This window comes from Octopus bimaculoides, chromosome 14 (genome assembly GCF_001194135.2).
Source record: "Octopus bimaculoides isolate UCB-OBI-ISO-001 chromosome 14, ASM119413v2, whole genome shotgun sequence".
Taxonomy (NCBI): domain Eukaryota; kingdom Metazoa; phylum Mollusca; class Cephalopoda; order Octopoda; family Octopodidae; genus Octopus; species Octopus bimaculoides.
The window spans coordinates 38913790-38923008 of NC_068994.1; the positions used below are offsets into that span (position 1 = coordinate 38913790).

A 9219-nucleotide genomic window follows, 5' to 3' on the forward strand; every position below is an offset into this window, starting at 1 on the left:
ATATATATATATATATATATATATACACACATACACAAATGAGCTCACAAATGCACACCTATATTAAAAGCTAAAGTCTTAATATAACACTTCTAATGAGTTTCCTTTTTTTGCTCTTCCCATGTTCTTTTAGGTTAATGATATGTGTAGAGAACTGAAAACTTAAAGTCACAATAATCCAAAGCTGGAGTGGTTGAGTGTTAAAGAGTCTGATTCCCTAACAGTTGTTCTAAGTCAAGTGCCACTGCATGGCACCTTCAGCAAGTATCTGCTATAGTCTGAAAGCCAGATGAAGCCTTGTTAGCTGACTTGGAAGATGGAAACTTATTAATATATCTGCAAAAACATCACAAAAATATCACAAAAAACTACTACTCAGAGTTTCATATTCCTGTTAGTTGGACAGTTTAGATTCGGAAGGGAACAAAACAAAGTTTGTAGGTATAAAATATACAATTTACATTGACAGATACAGATTTAAAATTTTTTTGAGAAGAGCATTGCTGCTGTGAATTTTCTTTCCCTTTTTCCCTTTTATTTTCTTCATTTACTTTTTCATTTTTTCTTTTTTTATTTTTCCTTTGCCTCTCTGTCCTTCTTCCCCCTTTTCTCTACCATATGACTTTGTAAATGAACAATCTGGTGTCTATTTTAATGGCCTACCAAAGTATACGGTGAGTTTCTTTGCCTTAGGTGTCAGGAAGACAGTCGGCAAGAAAGGGAAACAAAATTGGAAAATGATGATGATGATGATGATAATGATGACGACGACGACGATGATGATGATGATGATGATAATGATTCTTGGATCGTAAAGAAAAAGGACAAAAAACAAAAAACAAAAAAATACAATCCCTTAAAATTTGAAATAGGAAGAATTTGGAGCATGAGAACAGTAAAGGTCATGCCTATAATAATTGGTGCACTGGGGACAGTAAACAAAGATATAGACAAGTGGCTGAAGGAGATTGGAATAGAACGCCCAGTAGAGCTCCTACAGAAAGTTTGTCTCTTAGGGACAGCAAAGATTATCAAGAGGGATCTAAGCACTTGAAAGACAGCTGAAAACTTGTGGATACCTAAGGTTACAGGTAGTAACCCGCTACCCACATAAACCCTATCAGAAATAAGACCAAACCTGAGCCAAATGAAAATGATAATAATAATTACATACATACATGCATACATACATACACACACACACACACACACACATACAAACATGCAAGCATACATCAGGTGTACATACATCAGGTGTACATACATACGTGCATACGTATGCACATGCATGCCAATATATTAGTGGAAGTCTAGGCTCCACTACATTGTTATTTCAAGCTTCCAATGCCTAACACTTATCATAAGCCTGCATACTATCCGAACCCATGGAAATTCCATGGGCTTCATAAGAGAAACCTGAGAACTGTAGTTGTCTGTTGTTATTGCGAAAGAAGAAATGACAACCAATAGCAGGTAAGATAGAGAAAGAGAGAGCATGAGAGAGAGAGGGAGAGAGACAGAGAGAGAGGAAAGGAGGTAAGAAGAGGAGGAATTTGACAAGTGTTAGCTGAAGTGGTAACAGTGCTAGGAGTATATAAAGAACGAAAGAGAAAGCCCAGCAAATCAATGTAGTTGTATTATCCATACGCATGTGCACGTGCACGCGCACACACACACACACACTACGTTCATATACTACATCCACGCACCCACTATACACACACACACCACATATGCACATACATTATACACACACACATGAACTGCATGCACACACGTAAATATATACACACACTGAGACTGTAGCAGTTTGTTGTGGCATTGATGTTTGTAGGTGATGTCGTGATGATTTTAATTAATGGTGGTAAGGTAGTGGTGGTGGTGGTGGTGGTGGTGGTGGCAGTGCTGGAGGTGGCTGTGTTGGTGGCAGTGTCGGTGATGGTGGTGGTAATTTGTACAGAGTTGACGGAACAATTTATTTTTGTGGACTGATATTTTGTATGTTAATTCATACAAAGCAAAAAAAAAGTCGTGCAAAAAGTACTGCATGATTTAACATATGTACCTTAGTGCAAGTAATTGCCATTAAGCAATGCAATCACCACCACCACAGCGACCACCACCGCTACCACCACCACCACTACCACCAACACCACCAACACTAACACCACCGCCATCATGACTGCCAGCATCAAACAAAAAACAACTGTCTTAAACAACAAATAAAAACCACCACCACTATCATAACTACCAACTGCCTTTTCACCAACCCTATTTGAGCTATTCCCTTTCCTGTGATGCAGCAGATGTTGCTGTGTGGTAAGATGCTTGCTTCAAGGTGGCGAGCTGGCAGAAACATTAGCATGCTGGGCGAAACACTTAGCGGTATTTCGTCTGCCATTACGTTCTGAGTTCAAATTCCGCCAAAGTCGACTTTGCCTTTCATCCTTTCAGGGTCGATAAATTAAGCACCAGTTATGCACTGGTGTCGATCTAATCGACTTAATCCCTTTGTCTGTCCTTGTTTGTCCCCTCTATGTTAAGCCCCTTGTGGGCAATAAAGAAATAAGATGCTTGCTTCCCAATCACTTGGTTTTGGGTTCAGTCTCACTGCATGGCACCTTGGGCAGGTATCTTCTACAATAACCTTGGGCTGACAAAAGCCTTGCGAGTGCATTTGGTATGCAAAAACTGATATATATACGTATATATCATTAGAAAACTTAAATAGATTTAAGTATTACAAAGTCACAGTGTGTATGAAGTAATAGTGTAAACACCTTTCTATGCTGTTGTGCCAAATGTAAGCTGTGGACACAGAAGGGATGTAGTAGAATCACATGAAGTAAGCTTTGCATGTAACAGATGCACTAGATATAGATTCTCTGAAATGTCTGGTTGGCTCTGAAGGAGTTGTCAATAGCTTTTGAAACCCAGAAAATTAAATTTGCAGGGAGATGATTGCTCTGAATATATTGTAGCCAGGGTAAGAACAAGTTGGAAAAGCTTCTCTGAGTGAAGGGCAGATTGTATGATGCTTATGTTAGAACTGTGATGATGCATTATAGTAAGACATAGACTTTGAATGAGAAGACGGAAATAAATGAAGTTAGCATGTTCCACTGGCTGTTCAATGTAAGTGTGCAAGAACAACAAAACACAAGTGAACTGTGTGAAAAAACTAGATATGAGAGGAATTCAGATGTAGCATGAAAGAAAGAAAACTGTACTGTTATGGACATGTTGTGCGTACAAATGAAAACAGCTGTATAAAAAAGTTCAGCTCACTTAATATGGATGGCGCTTGCAGTAGAGGGAGACCTTACTGAAGGTTGGGTTTCTTTTGGAGCAGGTTATTGCCTATTTCGTAGAGTTTTAGTAATCTTTTTTATCTTCTATTTATTTCAGTCATTGGATTACAGCCATTCTGGGCACCACCTTGAAGGGTTTTAGTTAAACAAATCAACCCCATTATTTACAGTATTTACAATTGATGGATATTTGTCCTCATCTTACTTGTTGTTAACACGTTTCGGCTGATATACCCTCCAGCCTTCATCAGGTGTCTTGGAGAAATTTCGAACCTGGGTTCTCATTGCTAAGGTATTTTTCAATGTTGTTGTTATTATTATTATTATTATTATTATTATTATTATTCAGGTCACTGCCTGGAATCGAACTCGGAATCTTGGGGTTAGTAGCTCGCGCTCTTAACCACTACGCTATATGCCCGTGGGATTGGTTTGAAAGGCAAGCTAGTTTTTGATGGAGTTTCTCTATATGTCTCCATTGAAGTCTAATGCCCACGGGCATATGGCATAGTGGTCGAGAGCGCGGGCTACTAACCTCAAGATTCTGAGTTCGATTCCAGGCAGTGACCTGAATAATAATAATGATAATGATAATAATGATAACAGCGAAAAATACCTTAGGAATGAGAACCCAGGTTCGAAATTTCCCCAAGACACCTGAAGAAGGCTGGAGGTTATGTCAACCGAAAAATTGTGTTAGCAACAAACAAGATGAGGACAAATATCCGTCAAATGTAAATAATGTAAATAATTCCTCATCTCTTAAATATAGAACTGTAAAATCAACCCCAGTACTTATGTTTTAAGTTTGATACTTATTCGATATGTCTTTTTGCTAAACCACTAAATTGCAGGGATGTAAATAAACTAATACTGGTAAACATCAGTATTATATTTTCTAAATTGTATTTGTATATATACAGAATTTTAGGCTTGGTTTTCAGCCTAGATAGTAGGACTCAAAAGGGTTCAAGTTTACTGATTTTTAGAGGTTGCTTGCATATTTTTCCATCATAATTTTTGTCAGACTCACAAGTGATTTTACATCACATGCACTTAAGCAGTTCTTCTGTAACTTATTGCAAAACAGAACCGTACCAAAATTACCTGACTACCTGTACTCTCTATAAAACATGCTACTGTCCACTTCATAGGACAATTCTTTTCTCTTATCTACACCAAGTGAGAATAAGAACAGGATGGAAAAAGTTTAAGAAAGAATTTCCTCTCAAGGCAATGAAGTGTTTCTTGTGTGATTCATATAGATACAGTGTGATGCTACATAGTAATGAAACATATGCACTGACTACAGAGGAAACATAAACGCTGTAAAAGAAACGAATATTCTCTACTGGCTGTGTAGAGCACATGAACAACAGAATAAATGCAAACTCAAACACACACATACACACACATATATGCATGTGTATGCATGTTTACATACATGCATGCATAACATACATGTATGTATTCATACACATATATACAGACACAAACGCATACACAATTTAGAGAATCTATTTATTTGGTACAGGAATCAAAAGTTCAGTATATGCTTGCATGTGTGTGTGTGTGTGTGTGTGTGTGTGTGTGTGTGTGCATGTGTGTGCATGCGTGCGTGCTGTGTGTGCATGCGTGCGTGCTGTGTGTGCATGCGTGCGTGCTGTGTGTGTAGGTAATCTTCATGTCTGGCTTACAAAAGGAAAAAAGAGCAGATCTCCAATCATAGGATCTGAACCACTTATCTATTACTTGCCAAGCAATTGTACGTTAACACCTCTAACATAGTCAAAATAAGACAGAAAATCATTTTTTACTTTGACATATGAGGAAAAATATATACTGTACCTTGTCAGGTACCACTAACTTAATTAAAGAAAAAAAACCTTCATAAATATCCTGACTCTGAACAGTAAGATAAATGAAGACACATCTTTGATCTGTTTTGGAAAAAATATTCTGATTAGTGAAATTACAGAATGAGGGATAATTTCCTTTAGATAACAGAAGTAAAACAAACGACATGGACATGATGGTGTAATTTTGAAAGAGATTTAAGCTAGCATTAATTCAACAACAAAGGCAAATTGCAATGATGAATCTAGGATTGAGACTAGATTTACTTTTTTGATGTCTTCTATCTCTCATTAGTAAGCAACATAATCATTCCAAGCAGTGGCTAATTCAAGTCTGTCATAAATAAATGTTCATAAATTCCATCACTGTATTTGCTCAGACTTCAGGCTATAGGGGATATGTTAATGATATTTATTCTATTTTTTTTTTTTTTTTTTGAAAACATGTTTATGGTAAGACATAAACTTTTGATAATATAACAAATACATGCATACACATATACAAGGTACAAGGACTCAGACTTAATGGAACACACAAATCTATCTATCTATCTATCTATCTATCTATCTATCTATCTATCTATCTATCTATCTGTCTATCTATCTATCTATCTATCTGTCTATCTATCTGTCTATCTATCTATCTATCTATCTATCTATCTATCTGTCTGTCTGTCTGTCTGTCTGTCTGTCTGTCTGTCTGTCTGTCTGTCTATCAATCTAGGTTTGTCAGTCTATCTGTCTTTCTGTCTCCATCCCTTTGTGTTCACACACGCACACATACAATGTACCCGGCTAGACAAGAAGAAAATATATAGTAGACATGTGAAAGAAGCATTGTGAATTAAACAAACATTTTGAAGATATTTTGTCCTAGTCGTGACTTCCAAAGTATTTCAGGGTTGGCTTCCTTGTGGTACATGACCTGATAATAGCCAAGCAGTTTCAAATTTATTCATCTTTCCACCAGAAGACACCAAGAGATGACTGTTGGTGATTTGATACCTATTGCCTAAATCAAGAATTTTCTCCATGGCAAACTACAATAAAAACAGCTTCTTACCAGTCAAATACATCCCAAATTTATTTGAACTGATCTAAATGTTTGTTTTAAAAAAATGTTTGCATTCATAATTTACTTATTGTCACTCCCATTGCTTAAATTTATTGGAAACTGTTTTGTGTTAGAGTAAATAAAAAGACATATATATATATATACATGATTGGCCATGTTTTTTTTTTCTTTGGAAGGGAGCTTGTGTTGACTGCAACCAACAACAACCAGAGATAGGTAAAGAAACTAAAAAGCACTAGTTATGCCTTTTCCTTGCACAGAAACATGAATTATATGTGTATGTGCTTGTCTGTAGGGAGTGTGTGTAAGTACGTGAGTGTGTGCATGTTTGTGTATTTGATTGATTGATCTATCTCTCTGTCCATCTGTCTTTCTGCTTATCTATCTATATGCACAAACATACATACATATGCATATATATTTATGAATGTATATATTCATATAAATATATATCCCTAGATAAATACATAAGTAATGCATGACTGCATACGCATTTATGTAAATATTTTTATTCATACATATATACAATATATACATGCATAGATGCATGAATATATAGATGTACATACAATACATTCACATAATAAAAAATATGTATACACACATATATATGTTTGTATGCGTGTATAGATTCTGAATAAAAATGCAATACATTGAGTAGCATTTATATATATATATATATATATATAAAGACAAAAGTTTAAAAAATACTGAAAGATACTCCAGAACTTCCTGCAGGAAAGACCATTTAAAAGTATTATAGATTTCCAAATACAATAGCATCACTAATGAGAGTAGATTCTCACATTGACTTAGCACAGCTTTAACATTACACCTACCAAACTCCAGACTATATTCATTGTTCCTATGAGGTTGTTTATTACAGAAAGTTACCAATTGCCAACCATCAGAATGTTATTCCTTGAGCAAGCAGACCATACATAAGTACTCACACATGTAAGAATTAGTCACTTTGTTATATGAAACATGTGAAGAGAATAAGAAAATAGCTATCATCAATTATATATATATATATATATATATATGTTCATTCTTTGGTGTAAACTCATTATAAGTATATAGCTGTGCATGTTGTTGTGTGTGCAATCTGCATGTATGTAAATATTGCATGTATATACATATGAATGAATATATTCCTGTATGTATGCATGCAGTCATCTATTACTTATGCATTAATCTAATACACTTCTGTATGTGTAAGTGCTATTAAAATACAATATTTGTTTGTATTTATTGCATGTGAAAGGCAGCGAGCTGACAGGATTGTTAGCATAGCATGTAGGGTAAAATACTTAGTGGTATTTCATCTGTCTTTATCTTCTGAGTTCGAATTCTGCTGAGGTTGAGTTTACCTTTCATCCTTTTGGGGTTGATAAAATAAGTACCATTTCAGTACTGGCGTTGATCTAATTGACTTACTGCCTCTAACCCAAAATTGCTAGCCTTGTGTCAGAATTTGAAAATGATATATTTTGGGTGTGTCTACACATCATATACACATACACATGTACATATTTGTGTGTATGTATATATATGTGTGTGTGTGTGTGTGTGTATATGTATCCAGATGCAAACACACACACACGTGCACACATGTACACACACACACACACACAAATTGCACCTGTAATTCAAAGGCCTAGTTGAATCAAACGTATCATGCTGGTTCAGCTTGAGAGTTATATTAAAGGCACACATATCTGTGGAGTACTCATCCACTTGAACATTAATATAATGAGCTCGGTAGTTCTGTTGACTGAACAACTGAATGCTTATAGTCAGACATTTTGATAGTGGTCCATTTTCTTACAGAGAGAGAGAGAGAAAGAGAGAGAGAGCAAAAGAAAGAGAGGCAGACAGATAGATTGAACCATAACCAGAGAGACAAATAAATAGATGGACAGAATGACAAAGAGAAAGAGTATAAATATAGTTGAGGCAATAGTATAGTGTTAACATTAGAGTTCTGACAGTCTTGCATTTTGCAGAAAATTTTGAAGGAAAAGAAAAGTTACACAATTAAAACTGCAAACTAAAAGTAATTCATATACACTCTAGTAATCATTTTAGCTTTTATTTTGACTAGGTATATCTAAGAATACAGCATCTGTCTATTTCTATAAGGCCACAAGATATGATTTAACAGAAATTTGGTTGCCACTTCTGGCAAATTTAGCGAATGCATCAATGCGTATTTGCTGGTACTTATATGTATTTTTTTCTTAGTGTTTATTCATTGTAAAAATTTATCATTATAACAAAGAATGGTTATATTGTACTTCCCTGCAATACATAGCAAACATCTTTATGGATTACATTCATAATAATGGTGAACATTTTCTATTATAGACCAGTTAACTTTTATCACGTTTTTAAAAGTATAATCTTTCAATTTTCCAATATAATATCAAATATAACTGTATTACACCAGCAACAATTCAAAAAGTGCATATGTCCTGTGTATTTTGGCTTAGATTCACAAATTGCTGATTCTATCTAACTCTTTTCAGTACCATATCTCAACAGCATGCTAGCTTGGTATATCAGTAGTTAGGCATTTTGACATTTAACAGGCATTATAATGGGTTATTCAGCTAACCTAGGTAAATCTCAAAGGATGGTGTTGTTTTTATTGATTTTAAGTATTGTGCTTATTATATTTTCTGTGCAACTATAGCTGACCTTAACATTGTTCTAAATATAGAGCTGTGATACTTATGATTTGTATGAAAATGTTTACTGGTGAAAGATTGGAAATTTTTTGCTCCGTTGGTCACTCCGTTTTTGTTAGAGTAGGGATTAAGCCAGATGATCTTTCTTATTCTGGTTCAGTTCATTTGTGTACAAGTGAATATATGTGTACGTGTGTATGTACATATATGGGAGTGGGTGTAAATATATATATATATATATATACAAACACACACACACACACACACACACACACACACACACA

The 9219-nt window shown here is 35.2% G+C and overlaps 1 protein-coding gene across 1 annotated transcript in view; it reads right to left on the reverse strand.

Moving 5' to 3' along the window:
* Positions 1-9219, reverse strand: part of LOC106872388 (protocadherin-18) — a 134234-nt gene that overhangs the window by 33456 nt on the left and 91559 nt on the right. The window lies entirely within an intron of this gene.